At 38.1% G+C, this 23,472-nt stretch overlaps 1 protein-coding gene across 2 annotated transcripts in view; it reads left to right on the top strand.

The window, feature by feature from the left end:
* Positions 1-23,472, top strand: part of LOC145671278 (7SK snRNA methylphosphate capping enzyme-like) — a 244,059-nt gene that overhangs the window by 98,011 nt on the left and 122,576 nt on the right. Inside the window, exon 2 of one of the 2 annotated variants that reach the window (XM_081740225.1) lies at positions 3,678-3,781. The exons of the other annotated variant lie outside the window; for it this stretch is intronic. The gene's annotated coding sequence lies outside the window, so the exon portion shown is untranslated. The remainder of the gene's footprint in view (positions 1-3,677; positions 3,782-23,472) is intronic. 2 annotated transcript variants of the gene reach the window in all.

Raw genomic sequence — 23,472 nt, 5'->3', positions numbered from 1 at the left:
GTGGCTGTCTCGTCTCGAAAATATGCTGTAGAAGTGATGTCTCGACTCGAAAACTGTGTATTTCTCTATTGGAAGAACCGTGTCTCGACTCGAATTTTGTCAGGAAAATCTTGTCTCGACTCGTCTCGTGCGCATCCCTAATCTTGTGGCAGTCATAAAAAAATCTTCAACCGTATAATATTTCTCCATGCAAACGTAGTCTTGAAAGGGACATACAACACTTTTCTCCATCTTACAACGAGTTAAACCATGTGCAACTTTCTGGGTCGTCTTGCTTGCAACCTGCTATCGCCCTCTTACTGACATAAAGAGAAACCAATTTTGCCGCTTCTGAAACAACGGAATCTTTCGGACAGGGATGGAAAGCACGCCAAAATACACATTTTTAATGAGGAGGTTCACTATTTGTCCACTAGATTGCAGTGCTGCATGGGTGGAGATATCTTTCTTGCTTTCAGAAAGTTGTAATGTGTAAAGAATAAATAGAAAGATCGGGTTGCAAGATTTTATTTTTAATGACAGCTACAAGATTCATGTAAAATGGAAACCTACCTTAATGCAATATTCAACGTTACAATGAAAAGTGTTAGTGACCGGCAGCATAGGGGCAGATCGCGCACAGTGAGGACACTACAGACAGTTAAAGCCGTGGCTGCAAGGATTCGGCGAAATTCCGTCAGAACTCAGTGATGTCCCGAGAGACATCCATTTCGAGACCTTAAGGGCGCGGTGGCTCAGTGGTAGAGCGTTCACCTCTGGTGCCTGGAGTCCCGGGTTCGATCCCAGCCCCCGGCAAGTGAACTTTGTGGTGGACAAACACCGTGCTCGTGGGTTTTTTGGGGTTCTCCAGTTTCCTCCCACTTTCTTCATTCCACCATTTCACTCATCTCTCATCATCACCGTCTCCTTTAGCCTAATCGGCGTAATAGTGGGACGTAAAACTCAAAGATTTCATTTTATTTTTTCCATTTCGAGACCAACAATGTCACCATTGCTCAAAACCTTAATGATCTCTCGTCCTTCATTAATTTCCTTTAGTACGTCTTCGTTCCTTTTCCTTTCGGTTCATATGTGCTGCATTCTGCGCCAACACCACATATCAAATGCTTCCAGCTTGGATATTTCAGCGCTTGTCAATGTCCTCATCTCTGATCCATAAAGCACCACGCTTCATACCAGTCTTAATGAATCGTTTTCGAACGTCCAACGATACATTTCTTGATGTTAGTAGTCCTCCTTTCCTATTGAATGCTTGTTTAGCCTGCGCTAGTCTTTCTCACTTCTTCCGTCCGAGGATATTAGACTTCCTAAATAGGGGAACGTCTTAACGTCTTCGATTTTCTCTCCCTCTACCCATACATTTGTCATACGATTATATGGTTAATGAAATGTAATCTCATTAACTCTTATATTGTAATTTCTCTAGCTATAATTAAAATATTGTCCAAAGATGAGATATATAGTGATAGTAATCGATATATCCCATCAACCAGAACAAACTATGTTTTGTGTATAGTAAATTCTGACGTATATTTCCCGAGAAAATTGAAAATGAATATTTGTGGCGCGAGATAGTATGTTCGTGGCCATCAATGATGGACATTTTTTTTTATTTTGCTGGAAGACTGTTCTGTATTTACATACTGTATATGTAGCAAAATACATTGTTAACTAGCAGATAGTATTTATTTTCCTTTTGGTGAAATACATTCTTAACACATATACTACTTGTAATTACTGAATTCCACAAAACTAACTATCGTTTATGTAATTTTGTTAGCACCAAGCTGTTAGAATTTCGTGGGACTGTCAGTAACTCACAGTCAGTGTTCATATTGATCACGTCGCTGAACATAATTGATGTGTTGGCAGGTATCAGGATCTAATAGTATTTGCGTGTCATTCCTTACGAATTCAGCAATATCAGTTGATGTCTTTGATTATTTATCCACACTTCTTGTTGTGCTCCTGTTACCTCATTCCTGTAATCCAGCTCCGTTGGAAAGGCGCACACCCAGAAATTTTTGTTGGGATTGAATCCAATACTAGAAGCCACTACATCTGTATAGTATTGAACGAGAATTATTCTGCACCTGAAAATACTATAAGTAATTGTAAAATACTTCCACCTATATTTTCAGGGGGAAAAAAAATGAGAGCTAGATTGTTTCATGCTACATCAATCATTCCATGTTAAACAAATATAGTTTTATCGAGAAATGTAAAAATGTATTTTGAGTTACAAAGTTTGGAAAGGGAGGGATCCGGACCCGGTAAACCCGTGAGTGCGCATCTGGTCTGTGAACGTACCAAGTACGCAGGGTTTAAGTCCTGACCGTGGTTCAGAGTCCACGTTACTAGTAGGTTTCGCCTTTCATAATTTCGCTGTTGCATAAGTACGCAAAACATAAGGATGAGCTAAACTTTTATTATTATTATTATTATTATTATTATTATTATTATTATTATTATTATTATTATTATTATTATTATTATTATTATTATTATTATTATTTTAAACCTGCCCATTTAATTGATTAGGTGGAGTTCACGTCCTTTTTCAGCACCGAGATTGAGACGTGGACCCACAGTTTAAGGTAAAATCCAAGCCATCATCAGGGCTATGCCATGGAAAATCGGCGCCCTCGTACATGAGTGACGTCGACAGACCAACCGCGAAGCGCCACCATACTTGGCGCGAAGCGTAAGAAATTTTTCAAAAATAAACCCGGATTTTCCTTAATTTTAGCACTTTTTATTTTTTCCTTCCATTTTATATATGTGCACATGCATTTTCCTAACATGAGTAACATTATAGGACTACTTCCTAAAGCAGGAAGAGGATTTCAAGTAATTTTTCCTCTTTATTTTTCCTTTTTTTTTTTTCTTCCCGAATTCCACCCTTCGGCGTCCGGGCCCTTCGCCCCGCTCGCCCCCCCCCCCTCCCGCACGGCACGGCACTAACCACCGGAATGCGTTCAAAACTTCAAGAGTTGCTAATCGGGAATCGAACTCGGGATCCAGTGCACCAATGTCGCGCTCACTACAACTAAAACCGTTGAGAGGGCCGGCTACTTTAAAAATTAAATAATTGTAACATAGTTGATAACTCTTCTGAAAAAAAAAAAAAAAAAAGAAAGAAAGCTTTGGAGTTTCGATTATATAGTCATTGTTATTGTAAATTTGATTTTACGATTAACGTTTGAAGCTTTCTCTTTCCTGTTGGAATATTCTGCATCCATCCATTAAATCTGGTAATAGTCCTGGTAATTTCTTGACAAAGGATTACCAATGCTATTTACACTCGAAAGTATATATTGTCTGTACAATGCCTTCCCTATTGATCTAGTGGTTAGCGGGTACAGTTTTCTTGCACGAGGATTTGATTGTCAGTGGGAGAAACTTGAAATTTGAACGCATTAGGGTGGTTCAGGTTTCACATTAAATTTTATATCCATGTTTTATATAGCCTTGGTTCTGAAAATGGACGCTAAATATCAGCTAGCAACAATATTCTTCTGTAAAATGTTATTCTTTGTACTCCTCCGGTGTATGTGTTATTCGTTTAAAAAAAATACCGATATGCAATATTGTTTCATGATGATTAGAAATACAGTCTTTTCCTGTGACACAATAGTAAAGCTTATGTTCTCATAACCATTTAACATTTCTTCTAGGTATGTTTGAACGAGAATTTGCATGAGCGACTGTAGTGTATTGGAGGAGCCTGAGAGTGGGGCAATGTGGAAAGTGTAATCGCCACAGACAGGCGCTGTTTCAGGTCAGTGAGAGAGACTAAATCTAATGTAGAATTTGTCGTACGAAGGACTACTGCACATCCTAATAACGCTTATATATTATATCTGCATTATTATAGTTAGAGGTGTATTTATCACGTGTGTAAATATCTTCTTGAAGTATACATTTCATACTTAAAATTTCCAAATTTCTCAGCGGAAGCTTATTGAAAGTTTTGATTGATTTGAAGTTTACCGCGTCCCCTTCAGCACCGAGACTATGTGAGATGTTAAACCTACGACTTGACTTGGAATCGGAAGCACGTTAGCACCCACTAGAAATGGTTGAAAGGTTTCTTCTTTTAATTCTAACGTATAGAGAAATACTTTTCTATGTTGAGATAAAGTTACATGAACCAGAATTATTCTCGGAAAGACAACGTAACACATTGTGAGCTCAACAATAACTACAAAGTCAGGTGTGCAACAACCGCAAAGTTTACTAATTCAGTGGAGAATTATTTTACAGATAAATAATATTGTGAGCAAAAAAGGGGAAAAGTCGTACTGGAATTATACAAAAGTAATGGAACACGAAATGCTGTTACTTCTCATAAAATTATTATTATAATAATAAACGTAATAACAATAATAACGTTTAAATCTTCCGGCTTTGAAAATCTATTTTAAAATATAGTAACAGTCTTCCTTTGAAATTTTACAAGCAGTGTAATTCAGTTTTTTAGTTAGTTTTACGTTACATTTTGAGCACTTAGAATTGTAACTCTTTGGGGACTTTACAGATCTCGGAATTTGCTTTATAAATCTCTAATAAAGCTTTTCACACTGGGTTTTTTGCATTCATTCAAGCGGGGAAGCATCAAAGAATATGTTTCATGAGCATTTTGTAGTCACACGTTCGATGCCTGGGGGCAGTGACGTTACAAATATGCACGAAAAAAAAGCAAAGGGTAAATTTTAGTTTTTTTTTTTTTTTTTTAAATCCTGACACCACTATTAATTCTAGGATCATGGTCCGTACTTCGTTGTGTTCGTAATGAAAGTGTGTTTCCAACTACCACTCGAATTTCCCTATTATGTATCAGAAGCGGGAATATTCCACCCAAAGTGGAAAAAAGGGAATTTTCTAGAAGACTTTTTCCTTTTTCGGGAATTCCTCCCTTCAGGTACACTCATGTCCAAAATTGTAGCATGTCTATAAACATGTTGTAGGAATATAATTTGATAACGAATTCGCCCGGTATTTGTTATACCGGTAATGTTGGTATGTGTATAATCGGCAAGGACATGTATGTGGCAAATTTCATATCAAAAGAGCAGTAAACAAGAACAATAAAACGAAAATAAAATTTTCTTGCCCATTTAGCAACATTTTATTTTACTCATTCTAATTTTCGTATTTATAATTCTTTTCCTATGAAATTTACAACAAATATACATTTCCCGATTATACACATAGCATTAGTATTAAAAGTATCTTGCAAAATTATCAAATTATATTTTTACAAGACAGTTATAGATATGCGACAAGACAAATGTGAGTGGTACCATTTAAAACCTAGCATCATTTTCGAAAAAAAAAGAAAAAGAAAACGAGGTGGGAACCATGATCATAGGGAAAGTAGAGATTTTTCAAAAAAAAAAAAATCTGATTTTTTCCCCTATTACACATTTTTAGTCAATGTGTTTAGTAAAGTAACTACAGTTCATCCCGATTTGTTGTAGGATCATGGTTCGTACCTTATTTTGTTCATAATGATGGAACGTTTCCAACGGTACCACTACGGTTGCGCTGTCATGTACCTAAGGAGATAAATTTCCGAAAAAGGGAATTTTTGAAAATTTGAATTTGCCGGTACTTCTTTATACATTTTGGGCGGGAATTCCTCCCCTCAGGTACATGATAGGGATATACAAGTGGTATGATTGGAAACACATCCCCTCCCGCCCCAACTGCTTCAATACGAACAAATCATAATCCTAGAATAAATAGTCTTGGTGCTAGAGCTGATTTACTAAATTCCTCTCCCCATTTTTGGGTAATAATTGCTATATGTATTGTTATTCAATAAACTCTAGTGTCAATAGTGTTTGTTGTAAGATCATGGTTCGTACCTAATTTTATTTGTAATGAAGCAGTGTTTCAAACCGTATCACTCACGTGGCGCTAGCATGTACCTGGGGGAACAAATTCCCGAAAAAGTCATTTTTTTCCTGACAAAAATACCTTTTTCCCAATTTAAGCGGAATTTTTTCACTTGTGGTACATACTAGGGAAATTTGAGTCTTACAATTGGAAGCATTGCTTCATTATGAGGTACGGATATGATCCTACGATAAAGTCTGTTGACACTAGAGCTTATTGAATAACAATAGATTAGTAGTTATTAGAAAAAAATGGGTCGGGGAAAAATAGTAAATGAATTTTAGCACCAAGACTATTTACCCCAGGATCATGATTCATACCTCGTTTTGTTCGGAATGATGCAAAGTTTTTTGGTAACATTCACACGTCCGTGTCGTGTACCGGAGGGGAGAAATTCGCGGGAAACGGGTACTTTTTTAAAAAATCCTTTTTCCCATTTTGGGGCGGGAGGAAATTTTATTGCCTGAAGTACATAACTTATTATGGAAATTTGACTAGTACAGTTGGAAACACTGTTTCATCACAAACAGAAAACGAGGTATGAACCATGATCGTACAATAGATAGTCTCGACGCAATAGCTGCTTGACTAAAATTCAACTAAAATTTAACTTAAAAAGTCTAAAATTTAACTTAAAAAGTCTGTCTCAAAAGGATTAATAGTAGTTTTTAATGTCGGAGTGTGGCCTTCTCCCCTGGTCTAGTCGCTTGCAGATATACGTGGTCCTAAGTTCGATTCCCGGTGGGAGAGCACAAAAATTTAATTTCACAATAATTTGCTTTCATTAGTCGTCCGTTTTCTTTAGCCTAATGATCATAACCATTGGGCGTTAATAATAATAATAATAATAATAATAATAATAATAATAATAATAATAATAATAATAATAATAACATAATTTCAATTAACATTGGATCCGAATCTTACCCTATCCACTGTAAATCAAATCTTGCCCTATAAGCGAGAACTCCGGCAACTAAACCACAATAAACTTTTCATCGTTATATGATTTTGAACTACCAATGTATTTTTCAGCTTATACTTGCGGGAATATAGGTAGGCTCGTGCTGTATCTTTCTTTGTGGAAACAGCTGCACACGGTGGAAGGATGCGAACGTTAACAGTAACAATAGAAGCTTCTCCGGTATTATGTGAAGCTTTCTGCTAAATCAGTTCGGGCGTTTTGAGGAATCGGAAAGTGTGGCTTCTATTGCTGGTTTTGTTTCGGTACAGCTGTTAGGAAATAAAATCGATACCTCTAGAACAAATTCTTTCTTTACAATCAACCGACGTTATATGAGGAACTGATGCATGAGTTGTTCTCTGTTAAAGAACTTTTGTGTGTGTCTCTTGTGATGTTAAAAAAAAAAAAAAAAAAAAAAAAACCACTCAAATCGGTTTATCGATTTCAAAGATATTGACCCTCGAATATTCCTCAAGGGATGCACCGCTTTTGCTAGGTTTATATTGTCGCCGGTGTTTGCGTAACTTTTTTTTTTTTTTCAATAATTTCTGTACCAATTTTAGTAGTGTTATCGAATTATAAGATAAAAACTTCATTTAAAAATATATGCTAAAGAAAAATCGTAGCGTCGGATAGGAGGTAGCGTGTTGACTTGAGCTAAAAACGTTTTGGCGTTGAACACGTTTATATGTACAGGGTGAGCCGAAAGTCAATTTGCCTCCTATGTATGCTACGAATATGGTTGCTGGAACTGAAGTGAACAGAGTATAACAACTGAAGGTATATCTAATCTGAGGCAATAGACAACATTTTGTTCCAGATGTTTTTGTGTATGCCATTATTTTTATTACAGAGAACGATTCGCTTCCAGGTACGGCGTGTAATTCTCTGCAACATTGCAACCTGTTCAAAAAAAGCTTCTCGTACAGCAATATCGTTTGTTTGAGTAGAAGAGGGTTGGTTAAAACTTGCAGCGTAATTCTTTGAATTTTATCATTGTTTTATCTGTTTGAGATCGCTCATGAGCCTTGGTACCCGTTACAATCCGTTTCTCCATGGTATGCGGTGACTCATCAACCATGGATCACACGATCTGTAGGATCAATAAAATACACTTAATACAATACAATATGAAACATATAATAGTTAGCTCATTATCTGCAAAGAAACCCGTACAGAACGAGTGCTTATCTCACGTACGTAGGGGGTAGTGGGACTTTCGGCTAGTTGGCTACAATTCCACCATACAGAGAGCATATCCTTTCGTGGCTACAGAGGTGGTCTTGAGGTGTGAGGAACAGGGTTACGTGGCGACAACTAATGTCTAGTACGCTTGGGAGTGTCATAGGGGACCCACTGTTCGTCACCAGTGAGAAGTGATCAAAGAGATTGTGTTCAGATGCTGAGTAAGCAAGGACAAGCAAACTGTCATTCGCTGTTTCTTTTAACTGCCGACAATGTGTGGGGTACCCACTTGCTTAACTTGTATGACTTCACTATCTTATGCAGGTACAGTCTGTTGTTTGAGCGGAAACATGGAACCTTTCTGCAAGTTCATCACATGTTCGACCACTGTCCTCTTCGATTACTGCTTTCAGGGCCTCGTCATCCAACACATGTGGTCGTTTAGTGCAAGGTTCATCCAAAAGGCTTACATCTCCCAAATGGAACTTCTGGAACCAATACCTGACGGTGCGTTCGTTCGCTGCATTCTCTCAAAATGCCTGGCATGCGGCAGCAGACTCTTCGACACTGGCTAGCTATGGCTGTTGTATGCGCACAACGTGTCTGTATTACTGAAAGTCGATTGTCAGACTTTGGCAGACACGTGCGTCCTTTCATTTCCTTTCTGTGGGCACGTCAAAAACTGCAAGAACTTTTTTTTTGGTTACCTTGCGTTTTATACAAATTGTCACGCAGCTGGCGTTAGTGTAAAAGCAGATACTAACTGGGGCTATGAACTGAAAGCTGTACTTAACTTGCTTTAAAATTTTTATTGCATTACAATATGCGTGGCACCGTTAAGGAGTATGTGTGTTACTGTTGCGTCGCCAGTAATAATGAAGAAGCCAAGCAAAAATAGATACAATATGCTATATAGAACTTAAGGATACTCACGTATTATCTTTTGATTATTTCAAAGGAAAGCTTTTTATAGGCTAAACAAAAGCAACTCTAGTGAAACATATATTCATAGAAGTGAAAACAGTATTAGGTCTAAGTATAGAAATCACAAATGTATGCATTAGCCTTCCGTTTCCGAGAACTACAATTTTTGAGTCGAATTCTTACATTCGGCATTCGACTCCAGGGCAATGAAGAACTTCGTTCTGTATTGCCCCGTGAGGTGCCATTTTATTATAAAGGTTGGAACTACTTGTTGAAGTGTATTAAGACTAGTTGTATTACATAAAACTAATGCTAAAATTAGATATGACTAATAATGTATGTCCTGATCTGATAATCAAGGCATAGTACTGTAGAAGTAAACTTACCTACACTAGAATGAAGACCCAAAGTTATGAGGCAATACGGAAAAACGACAAAATATGCGATTGCCGCCAGTCTGCTCAACCGACTGTCACCGAGTTGTGAGTCACATATTACCAAGTCTCTCCGATAGAATACAGCTCTGGGATTTAGGACTTAGATTTCTGGGCTTTCAACATCGATGACCATGTTAGCCCGTCACATTTGAGGGATAACGTCCCTCGGCGAGCACACTATCCGGGAAAATGCAAGGAAGAAAGGATTGGGGATGGAAGGAATGTTAGGTACCACCCCGGCATTTGCCTGGTGTGAATGAGGAAAACCTCATACAGGATGGCTGGCCTGAAAAAGTTTTACATTTTCGACCGAGTGTCCCCACTGGGAATCGAACCCGGGAGAATACAGCTGTAGGTACTATTTAAAGAGAATCTTTCAAGACCAAAACTAAAATGTTCGATATTACCCCGATCTCCCCTGTAAGTTCATACACACACCATCCGATTTCAAAGTGCTGAGTTGGCTTAAATAACAATATAAATGTTACAAAACCCAAAATATTTGTAGTTATATCAAGTTTCGGTTCACAAATGTTAACTGTACATAATTTGGCCACACTTTGGACTATGCTCACTTTGGGCTATCCTCATTCATTCTTACACTCATATCAGTTCAACATCACAGTCGCAATATTATTTCAACATCATGCTCAATTCGTAAGGGTGAGGTCGACTGAGCGTAAGTTCCGAACTCGTGAGGTCCAACCTCATGAGTTAGTATCCCTTTGGGCTGCGGCTCACGTAAAATCCATAGTCGAACTCTTCCCTCAGTGACGGGAGGTTGCGTGTCGCTTCTACATGTAACATCCCACCAACCAAATGAAACTTAAAATACTCCCTCTTTCGCAAGGTGACGTTTCATTCAAATGCGATTAGCCGTTTTCAAGGCTATAACACTTTGAAACAGCATGAAGACTTGAACACTCAGTATCATCTTAGCATGCCTGAAGAAAAATCTTCTCACAGCCGGGGCCAGTGGCGGTTCTGTAACCTACCTTTCTTGGAGGCGATAGCGCGGTAGGGAACATCCTTATTGGAGGGTTAATCTTGTATGATGGTCTTTGTACTCTCAAACTACAGCTGGATCAAGCCATGTTCAGATTCCGAGTCTGTATTATAGTAGGCCCAATCCTTTATACTCATAGCCTTTTGTGTTGTATAAGGACTCAGATCATGAAAACTCAAAAGCCTCCCCATAAGCACATGGCTAGTGCACTCTATTTCGGTTCGACTGTTGTAAACCCTGCTTGGGACAAAAATCACGTCAGTTGTTTCAGTGCTTCTTAACACTCGAATATTCTTCAAGTTCATATTTTCTATTGTAGAATAACATTATTTATGATTGTGGCAAGTTGCATTTCATTATCTCCTTTCACTTATGAATAAACAAGCAAAAGAAAAATGATGATAAATTTTGTATTATTTTTAGTATGGCAGGCTCTTAAATGCATGCCCGTCTATTATAAAGTGTGTTGCAGCAAAACTTGTAATTATAATCAGAAAGGTAAGAGAAAGATCGCATTATTTAGGCTGTTTCAAAAGTTTCGTCGGTCAGTCAGGACTGCATCCTTTTCTTGACAGCACGTGCAACATAAAACAAGGGCTAAATCGGAAATCAATGTCACACTCAATCCACCACTAAAATGAAAATGAAATGAAATTTTGAGTTTTACGTCCCACGGTTATGCCGGTTAGGCTAAAGGAGACGGTGATAATGAGTAATGAATGAAATGGTGGAATGAAGAAAGTGGGAGGAAACGGGAGAACCCCGAGAAAACCCACGCACACGGTGTTTGTCCACCACAAAGTTCACTTGGCGGGAGCAGGGTTTGAACCCGAGACCCCTAGCACCAGAGGTGAACGCTCTACCACTGAGCCACCGCGGCCCCCTCAATCCACCACTAGAAAATCGATAAGTTACTACTTCAATTCGTTTTTTAAAAAAAAAGTTAAGTACATTTAAAAATAATGGATAGTTCCCTTCGCACACAAAGTATGTTTTCGTTCTCAGAAATTGTATGTGTTTAGATCTGTTTGTCTTTTTTACAGTATCGCCATGAGTATGTGAATTGATTTCTCAGAATCGTTCCTAATGAACTGTCTTACGCATTGTTTTTCTCATTGCTCGTATTTGTATCTGGCAGTACTTCATTGTTCACCTCGGAACAATTTAGACAGAATTTGAATGTAAAAAAAATATAGGCCTATCTGTAAAGATTCAGCCCCACTGTTTGCTTCATTGTTTGTGTCTGTACACACCCGTCTTCGTTCCTGTATCTTTCTTTTAATTGTGCTATGCCATCAGTTACGTATACAAGACTGATAGAATTGTGTTCTTCTGTAACTCGGTGTTGGCCAAATACTAGTACATTGTGTTGATATAAACCAATGATTCACAAATATAGGATTCCGGCTCACAAATAAAAATTAAATTGGAGGAGGATGATTTTTTTTCTTTTCTTGTTTTGAACTAACGTTGATTACCTGCTTCATTGAGTTGAAAGAAAAACTTTAAATGCACAAGTCCTTTATATATTTCCCCCTTCCCCAAGCTGCGAGGCTGGATTTAGATTTAAACAGCATCAGAAGTGTCACTGTTTGTCTCAGCGACCCCGAAAACTATGGATTCGACACCAATATTGGTAATTTCCGATCATTATATATACACAGGGTGTTAATGAACTATACCGACAAACTGTAAGAGCTGATTCCTCACATTAAAATAAGAGAAAAAGTTCATATGGACCTATGGCGAAAAGTGCATAGTTTCAGAGCTAGGATTGCCTAAAATCGCGAAACAGAAATTTCAGGAGACCCTATTTCGAATTCCAGAAACTGTGGATGATGGTCCTTATCAGTGTAAAGGGAGCCACGCATATACATAATTCAAAAGTGCATATTTCGTTAATTTTCAATAGGTGTACAGGGTATTCTCTACAGGGTGTAATTCTCATATATGCTCTCAATAGAGTTTTCGGATCTACCCTGATTTGAAGGAGGGTCCAAAGTAGGCAGGAGGTAAGCCTTGACAATAGTGGATATCCAGTAGTTCGGAGGGAGGTCGGAAGTGTTCGGGACCGGTAGCTCTGTTTGTTTTTTTGTGTTCGGAATAACGTGTGATGCACGGCACGGCGTTCGTCACGGCACATTTAACGATTTTTTCAGTTATGAGCGTGAAAGAAAACCTTGCAGCATGCGTTTTCCCCGAGTACGGGAGACCGTGCTGTTGACGATCCTTTTTAGCACTTCCGACATCGCGCCAAAGGATTCCATGTTCACTGCTATCAAGGCTTATCGTTTGCCTACTTTCGACCAATCATAAAGTCAGACCATATCTTAAAATTCGGTTGATGGCATGTCTCTGAATTTCACCCTGCATGAAATACTCTGTACACCCATTAAACATTAACGAAATATGCATTTTTGGATTGCGTAAGCGTGACTTCCTTTACACTGATAAGGACTACCATACAGTTTCTCGAATTCGAAATAGGGCCTCTTGAAATTCGCCTTTTTCGTGATTTTGGACAGCTTTAGCTCTGAAAGTATGCACTTTTGCCCGCAAGTGCATATTTCGGTCCAGCGTATACCTACCAAAACTTCTAGCATTAGATCACTGGTAATACTACATGAACAAAAACGTTCAAAATGGAGCAACTATTTATATATATATATATATATATATATATATATATATATATATATATATATATATATATATATATATATATATATATATGTGTGTGTGTATATATATGTATATATATAATATAATATAATATAATATAATATAATATAATATTGTACCTCCCCTAGGTTGTATCAAAGTGAAATGATATAAACCATCCTAGGCCCGAACCTCATCTATGTTCAAAATTTGATCGAGACCGATAGGGTGATTCACGAGTTATTTAGTCATGATGTGGTGTGTGCTTCAATAGCACACAACACGGCTCCATTTTTGCGAACAAAGGGTGGAGACATCATTACCGTGTAACAGATCACAGTGTTGGAGTTCATTGTGGAACCACAGAGTACCACCATGTTCCCCAACCAAAAGTGGACCTTCCAACAGTATTCTGCTCCCGCGCGTCATGTGAAATGATAAAAACACTCCCAGGCCCGAACCTCATCTACGTTGAAAATTTGATCGAGACCGGAAGGTGGTTCACGAGTTAATTCACAAACTTAGTGACTTTCATTTTTATATACATAGACTTAATTTACAGAACGTAACGGGAAACTTGTAGCTAGCTATCACAAAATATTTAAATCAAGACTTGGCTTTAAACTGTGAAAATGTTTAGTGTAACATTTTGGTTAGGAAGCCAGTTCTGTAAGGAAGGGTGTAATAGCGTAACTAATTTTTAGAATACTGGCGTTTCGTTTAGTTAATTTCAGATGTTCGTAAGTCAGGTCCAGATTGGCTTAAAATACAGAATAGAACGAGGGTTCAGATAATTTGACTTACGCATATTCAGCGAACCGTAGCCTTGGGGAGGGCAAGGAAAATGGCCCTAAAATGATATAAACTACCGAGGTTAGTATAACTCGTATAATCGAGCATACTGTAAACTCTTAGCTTCTTAATATGTTGATGATATTATTATTATTTTTGGGTGAGTGAGGTGATAGGTTTGGTGTGTGTGAGTTGTCGCTTTACTTAATTACTTTTTGAGCACTTTCACAGTGTGATTTAAAAAAGGAACAATAGGTGCAGAGGGAATATTGAAGAGTTCTGAAGTATGAGCACTTATTAAAAATACAATAGAATCCTAGCATAAATAGAAGCATACCTCGTGCATATTCTGGTATCAGTATCTTCGGAGTGAATGAGTATATATATATATATATATTAAAGGCACCATTCTCGGATTCGCCTGGCGGAACTGAAGGAGAGTGGAGAAACCTAGTTCAAGATGTCTGTCGTAAAATATTACGAATGCCGTTCGGAAAGTAACCCCCGGTTGATTAAAAAAAAAGGAACACCAAAGTAAATAAAAATTTATTATATACATGTGAAAACTACTTCTTTGTTCTATTTTTCAACATAGTTTCTATAAACATTCAAGTTCTTATATCTCTACACTAGCTTAGAAATTCCGTCAGAATAAAAATCTCCCGCCTGTGCTTTGAGCCATAGTACTTCCTGTAGCCTAACCTCTGTGTTACTACGTCATATAACACAGTCCTGGAAATTTGTGGAAATTCATCGGAAAGCTCTTGAGATTGTGAAACGTCGATTTTCACGAATCTCTTCATCAATTTTCTGAATGAATTCTTCAGTGACCACTGATGGCCTGCCACTCCTCTCTTCGTCATGAATATTTGTTCGTCCACTTTTAAATGAACGAACTCATTCAAGAACAACTCCTTTACTCACTGCACTTGGTCTATATACGGCACAAAGTTCCCGATGAACAGCTGATGCCGAATATAGTTTTGCCGTAAGAAAACGTGTAACAGCACGCACCTCGCACTTGGTGGGGTTTTCTATTGCAGCACACATTTTGAGACGCTACAAAAGTGAAATTAGTGATAAGACAACTTTCACTCTACCACGGCTGGATGGTGGATGCAGACTGATCTACCGCTCACGTCTGTGCAAAGATGGTAGTCCCACTACTTCACTACCATCTTTGCACAGACTGGTCCCACTACTTTGCTGGTCCCACTTTGCTGGTCCCACTACTTCATGCACAGTGACCAGTCGGAAGTTACTTTCCGAATGCGTCTCGTATTTAGTCTCAACGTCAAAGGGAGGAGATATACGCTAATGATTGTTTATGAGGGTAATTGGTGGGGTGAAAGTTTTCAAAGAAGTGGGAATGCTTAAGAAAATCGTGGACACGATGTTGTCCATTATAAGCGTATTCATTTGGGATCGAACCCTTGCGCCAATAATGAGCTTGAGTACTGAGCGAGGGCCTTGGTCATTCAGTGGTTAATCGCTTACTTCTGGTATAAAGGAGTTCCTAGTTCAATTCCAGCGCGTTTGAATTGATGGTACACAGTATCGTGTCCTTGAGTTTTCTCGGGGTTGTTCTCACATTTCCCTACACATTCTCATTCCATTAATCATTCTGTAACTGTTCACTTTGATTCATCATTCCTCTCCTTTAATCTCAATAATATAATCGTGGGATGTTAAATTAAAAATAGTTTCGTTTGACAGTACGCATGTATATCTCCTGGCGGCACATGAATCAGAACCTCCTGATGACTAGAGATCGCTAGTCAACTCCTTTACTTAGACTCGATTCATCGAAAGACAAAAAAAGAGGATGGATGAACTGATGAATACTTGGCACATATAACGCGAATGGGACACCGGAATCAAGCATTTGTCTTGGTTTAAAACCGTATTAGGTTGAAATAGAGTACACTCAGAACACGCTCCCCAGGATTGGTATAGAACAAAAGCAATATATTGCGCCAGAGTCAGTTGGAATGCTGTGTAGCATTAGTAAAAGGTTAATGAGTTTATTTCGTGCTGTAGCTATGTAGACACAGCTTGTTTGTTTCAACTGAGAGTCTGTAATGGGCCACATCAGCTGCAGCAATCCTAACATGTTTCTCCTGTTGGTTTTCCTCCATCGATTGTTATTCTCAGAAATTGCTACCATTAACACAAAATCTCGCTCTCAGCAAAGACAGATAAGTGGTTTTCGATAAATGCTATCATCCGAGTGTTTGTAGAGATGTTTCCTCTAATGTAAACAAGACAGTTTTCTATTTTGAAACAAAAACGGAGATGAAACATATCCAGACGGTACTGAATGAATTTCAAAACTATGCTTCTCTCTCTCTCTCTTTTTTTTTTAACTTTATTTTCACTATGGCAATCAGTGTTAAAACCGATCACTTCGTATTTGAAGTGAAAGATAAAGGTCGAAATAAAACGTAATCTTTGAATCCTGAATCTATATCAAAAAGCTATTTCTGGTTATTTATTATCGTTTTTGCTCTGTGGAGGTTGATATTAAAACCGGAAATTATAATAGATTTGTACTACTTCCGGTTACAATAAAAGAATGAAACCTCAAAATGGAACACACACACACACACACATTATATATATATATATATATATATATATATATATATATATATATATATATATATATATATATATATATATATATATAATATACCATTGTTCCTCCAAAACATGCTCCAGTTCCTTAAAGGATGCTGAAGGGAAATCAGACCGAACACGCCTTTCTAACTCAGACCACAATGGCTCAATGATGTTGAGATCTGATGATTATGGGACCCAGGGGAGGTAGACAGAAAAAACCTAAAAACACTTCCTACAGGACACGTAGTTTGGCCCTCCACTGTATAACACGTGTTGCGGTTGCCGATCGTTTTTTGTTTTCAATATGTCATGTGGTCCTTCCTCTTCCGTCAGCAGTAACCAGTTCACCTGTGAGTGTCGTGGTGTGAAAGTGGTGCGGTAAAGTGGGCGACCTGACCGAAGCATGCATGATCGTTAGTGCCCGTCTGCTTGGAGCTTCAGTGGCAACAGTGGCGAACATTGTGAGGATATCGAAAGGCACTGTGTCCAATGTCACAAGGGCATACACAATTCATGGATAAACGACGTCTGCAAAGCACAATAGTGGTCAAAAGACAATCCTGTCAGATAGGGACCGGAGGGCATTAAAACGGATTGTAGCAGCTAAAAAGAGGACCACTGCAATAAAAATTACGTCTGAACTCAATTCCGACCTACAAAACAATGCGACGGGAACTTCATAAAATGAAAATTCATGGCAGGGCTCCTGGTCACAGCAGTAAATGCGAAGAGGCGTATCCAGTGGTGCATGGACCACAAGGCGTGGACTCATGAACAGTGGAAACACGTAATGTGGTCCGATGAATCGACCTTCATCTTATTTCCAACAACCGGTTGTGTTTATGTATGGAGAACACCGTCGCAGGCCTATGATATAGACTGTCTGCTTCCAACTGTAAAGCATGGGGGTGGTTCTGTTACAGTATGGGCAGTGATATCGTGGTTTTCTGCAGGTCCCATGATAGCCCTGCACGGAATGATGAATGCTAAGGCGTATGAGGCCATTTTGGAGGACCAGGTTCTACCCATGACCCAAATATTGTTCCCTGATGGTGATGGCATCTATCAAGATAATTTGGCACCCTGTCACGCTGCGAAAACGGTGAAATCATGATTTGAGGAGCATGATCCTGAGCTATCACACCTCCCCTGGGTCTCACAATCACCAGATCTGAACATCATGAGCCATTGTGGTCTGAGTTAGAAAGGCGTGTTCGGTCTCATCACCCTCCACCAGCATTCCTTAAGGAACTGGAGCATGTTTTGGAGGAACAATGGTACAAAATTCCACACACCACGATTCAGGAGCTGTAAACGTCAATTCCATGTCGGATCCAAACTGTTTTGCACGCAAAAGGAGGCCCCACACGATACTAGGTATGATTTTCACACTTTTGCAAACGTTTTAGATTTTTTTTTAAGATTTAGATATACCCCTATATATATATATATATATACTGCTTTTTACATATAGTATTTGGTAACCACCGGATGAACAGTGTTGCAAACTAAGAATGTTATAGTATTACAAACATTAAAAGTTTGGAAGCCTTTAACATACATACAGCGCAATGCAGATGGGTAGATTAATATACATCGAAAGCATATTAGCGTTGGAAACCGTGGTCATGGTATGACTTCTTTCGAATGAATAGGAACCAATTAACCACGGCTTGAAAATTTTAATTCTTTTGTGTGGTTTGCAATCGACGCACAAATTATTTTGCTGTTTACTGCACTTCGATATATCAAACCGTTCCGGAGATATGATAAACATTGATAAAGTTCACAATACTGCGGAAAATGACGTTGTTTCTGGAAAATATTTAAAATGAATGTTGTTTTTCTTCTCTGTTATAGCATTACAGCAATAGCTTTTAGTAGCTGTTATTAAACAGGTTGTAGCAGTTACATAATGTAAGCAATGTTGCAAAGCGCAGCAATGTTTATCATTTCTCCGGAACGGTTTGAGGTATCGAAGTGCTGTAAATGGTAAAACAATTTGTACGTCTATTATAAATCATACAAGTAACTAGATATGATACTTATCTGAGAATTTTTTCGAAATAAAGCATTTCAAAAGAATTCAAATTTTAAAGCCCTGGTAACTTGGTTCCTATTCATCCGAAACAAGTCATACCATGACCATGGTTTACAACGCGAATGTACTTTCGATGTGTATTATCCTGTCCATCTGCGTTATGCTGTATGTGTTAGAGGCTTCCAAACGTTGGATGTTTTTGATACTAGCAACATTGAATAATAAACGTGGTATTTCAAGTATTCTTTTGACATGTTGATTTGAAATATGTAATAACCTGACTTAGTGCCATTTAAGAAAAATATAACTTTACGTTGGGTTGGCAACACTGTTCATCCGGTGATGTTACAAAATATCTAGGACGTTGTCCCCCTCTCTATAGTTTCTTGGTGCAAAATTTCGCTTCTCTGACTTTTACGATTTCTGAGATATTTACTATCCTTATAAATGGACCACTATATATATACGGTCACAGCAGTCTGTGTTGACTAGCATTATACAGTGGGGGGAAACTTTATATAGTTGAATTAACATTCGGGTATAGGAAGACCTGATGATCTGAATAATGATTTCGTGGCCGGCCGTAGCTTTTAGTGGGCTCTGACCAATGTCATCATTCGAGTCACTTAACAGCTGGTTCTATAATTAGTATGACTTAGTATACGAGTAAAAGTGTTTGTGAAAAGGTAGTGGGACGGTAGGTAGCGGCATTGGCGTCTCTGGCATGTAAAATTTGGGGGGGGGACATCAAAGGAAATGATCTAACTGCTAGTGAGTATCTAAATAAATTAAATTAAAATAAAATATTGAATATTTCGTATTTCAAAATATTGGGGGGACGCGTCCCCCTGCCTATCTTTGCCCATTGTATTTTTTTTAGAAACTAGGGGGACACCGTACATATTTTTTTGGAAATGGGGGCCGCGACCTCCGCGTTACCCCACTCTTGTATCCCTTTAGTATTAATATGATTACTATACCTTTATATTATGTTTTTTTATACTATTTATTCCATTAATAATATTCTGTTTCCTCTTATTTCTAAACGGTAATAAACAAAATTATCCTTCTGCTATTCAATCATCTATTCGAAGCGATAATTCACTCCCACGTTTACGGAGGGTGGGGCAAATTATACATTTAGATTTTCGACGGGTGTGGATCATGTAAATAACATGCAGCAGAAAACTTAGTTATAAAACAATTGCTTTTCTTCTTTCTTTCTTCAATTTTCCTGATCAATGAATGAATGAAATGAAATATGTAAGTTCTATATCCCACGATTATGCCTGCTAGGTTACAGGAGACGGTGATGATGAGAAATGAATGAAATGGTGGAATGAAGAAAGTGGGAGGAAGCGGGAGAGCCCCGAGAAAACCCACACGCACGGTGTTCGTCCACTGTACAGTTCCAAGGAGCAAGCTGGGATCGAACCAAGGACCCCATTCACCAAAGGTTAACTCTCTACCACTGAGCCACTGCGTGCAAATTACTTACGAAGCATTTTTTTTTCAGTTTTCGACTCTAGGAAACAGATTGGAAGGTCTCACGCTCTGGACGTTCGAAAAGCAAAGAATATTTCAGAAACCCCACGTAGACAACCCAAACTACTTCAGTATGTTGTAGGTTGCTTACAATTCAGAACGTGCCAAGAACTGCCACTTCTGCTAGTGCAGGATGACTAAAGTGTAAATTTTATAATAGGATCTTAACAAAGTGCGTTTGATGATTTCCCATCGAGTACCTAACCCAAGATCTCGTGTGCCAGTCTCGTTAGCCATTTTACCAACTGGAAAGGCAGGGTTTTCGAAAACCACATCCGAATCCTGATCACGTTCAAGCCTCGAATTCAAATTTGAATTTAGTCCATTTTAATATTTTTGAGGAACAATAATAATAAAATAGTATTGTTTCAATTGTCGTACGTTTCAATGGATTATGCTCCGCGTTCAGAGAGACTGTATATGATTTGCCAATTCTATTAAAAGGATTTTTCGGAAGACTGGATGCACAAAATAACAATGGGAGCCACGTGACTAAACTTGATACATTAACTATAGTTAGAATAAATAAGCATGAAAAACGGGTCTATTTTAGAACGATGATAAGATTGCTATAACAATAGTAGTTCGTTAGCTTTTTATTTTACGGAATGAAAATTCTTTCTTCCATGTATGAATAATACATTAATTACAAGTTGTTGGTGCTGTTTTATCATCACAGTACTGTAGTATTACAGTACAAACAATAGCTTTTACTGAAAACCTATTTGCACACTGGTTCTGATTCCAAGAATTATATTTCAAAATCAGTTACATACGTAAATAATAGTTATTTGCATGTTTTTTTTTTTTTAAATTACAATCATTCACAGACAAAGTATTTTGGAGAACGTTATTATTAATATAATAATAATAAATAATAATAATAATAATAATAATAATAATAATAATAATAATAATAATAATATTAATGAGTTCTGTTTGGAACCTGAAATTCTGTTGGGTTTCTTATGATAGAACTCCATGCGCTCTCTTTTCGTTTTTTCGAGATGAAATATAATATAATGAAACGCTTTCAGTGGCATACACGAAGGGAGGGATTTCCGGGATTTAATCCCCATTGAAGAAAATATTTCAAGAAATTAACATTTCCGATATTAAGATGTGTACACAAAAATACTGAAATGATATGAAGTTAGAACTTTAAACTCCATCCCCGTTGATGAAATTTTGTCTATAACTCCAAATGTGTTAGTGATTGATTTCTCATCTAGGGTACTGCAGAAGTCCCCAATCTTTTCTAACTGGAGACCAAATAGCAGTATGATAGTATTATTTAGGTACCTGGTATCGGCAAGTGGAATGGAATAGGCTTACACACGAGACAAGACGAGAAATAAAATTTTAAATTTATCTACAAACTTTATGCCGTGATTTATTTGCTTAATTTCATCTAAAACTTACGAGTATCAGAGTCCTTCTGCGTCACGACCGATCTACTAAAGGTTTGATATAACATCCATATTTATAGTTGGAGTATATTGTGTACTGACTTGTGTATCTTTAAACGTTGATAAATGTTCTTCATTGTATCCGTGTAATCACTCTTATCAGATTTTATAGTCCGCGTCAGCCGAATTGGTGTGTAGGAATCTAATCATTCGTAATTCATTTTGTTCATATTTGTGGACAATTACGAGTGATTAGATTCCTCCCTGAAGGTTTAGTAATAACGCACTGGGAGCTTATTGGCGGATGCCATACGCCAATTCGGATGACGCGGACTATAATTGTTATACTATGAATCATATGACACTAGAACTATATTTGAGTTAGGGTTTCCAATTGTTTCGGTTTGGACAGGATTAACCAGAAATTATATGTCCAGTCCCGGAATATTTTTATTATTCCTCATCAGGACGGTTAAAACCCCGTAATGTAATCTTCGAATCTTGAATGTTGAATATACAGTACAGCTCACAGATGACGAGAAGAACCCTAAAACAAAGGTAGCGGGGAAATGTCAAAGACACGGTCAAATCCATTTTCGACTTTTGAGGTGTGGTCTATACTTAGATGTCGTCTGCTACTCCGGGTAGTTATCTGTGTGCTATTCCGTGGTACATTTGAAACCCCCGTGCGAAAAGTGGACGAGCCTATACCTACGTTACACTACTTATGCTAGGGTTCTTCTCGTCATCTGTGAGCTGTACGTTGTTAGAGAACAGTTGATGGTCCTGTCTTTCCCGTTTATGTTCATGGGGTTTCTTTTCTTCTTTACACTGAAAATCCTTTAAAAACAATACTTCTAAGAAATATTTGACTTTATGTGATGCTTTTAAGAGGACCACGGGCACACGCAATAGCCACTAGACTAGTGAAGAGGGCTTGTAGAAGTTCGAGACCAGGATTTAGGATTTTAGATTTCTGGGCTTTCAGCATCTATAGCCATTTAGCCCGTTGCGTATAAGGGATGACATTCTTCCGCGAGCACAGTATCCGCGGAAAGGGAAGTACGGAAGCGGCCTGGGACCTATAAGTTACATAGCGCCCCGGCATTTGCGTGGTGTGTATGACGAAAACCCAGGAAAACCTCATTCAGGATGACTGGCCTGAAAAAGCTTTTTATATTTTTTCGACCGAGTGCCGTCATCGGGAATCGAACCCGGGACCGCTCAAGTTCGAGACTAATGTGCAAATAGTTTTTTTTTTCCTACAGATTACAATGTCAGTTTTAGACCCTTCAGACACCTATACCCTTTGATGTCTGCGGTGTAGATTTCGTATTTTTGTATAACCTGTTAGTACACTACGAATATATTTATATGTCATGTCTAGCTCTCCGATTTTAGTCACTCAATAGCATAAATGGCATGTTTTGACAACACTTGCTCTTCCGTCAATAGTAATGCAGATTAAATCAACATTACATTTTTATTACTGAAATATGGCTCACGCACTCCTTGAAATAAGATATTTCTGATGTTCACTAAGTTCTTGGCGTATAATACAAAAATATAAATCCCAAATGAATCTATAATTTGCATTTGTGTGCATAATCATTATAGATATTCTACCAGTACTGATAAGTCATTTATCACAGACTAACAAGGAGACTTACGGAAATGTCACTCACCGATTTGAATGAAACTTTGCACATTTGTAGAACATCGAAAAATAATCGACACGTATTTTTTTTTTTTTTATTTTGGCAGTGGTGCGTGTTTAAGGGTAGAAACCACTCTTTGAACGTTAGAGAGGTGGAATCGAAACATATACTCTCAGTGGTAGAGCGTTCACCTCTGGTGCTTGGGGTCCCGGGTTCGATCCCAGCCCCCGCTAAGTGAACTTTGTGGTGGACAAACACCGTGTACGTGGGTTTTCTCGGGGTTCTCCCGTTTTCTCCCACTTTCTTCATTCCACCATTTCATTC

This window comes from Thermobia domestica, chromosome 15 (assembly GCF_964235325.1).
Source record: "Thermobia domestica chromosome 15, izTheDome1.hap1.1, whole genome shotgun sequence".
Classification (NCBI taxonomy): Eukaryota; Metazoa; Arthropoda; class Insecta; order Zygentoma; family Lepismatidae; genus Thermobia; species Thermobia domestica.
Note: the sequence above shows the minus strand (reverse complement) of the source record. Positions and strands in the feature narration are given on the sequence as shown.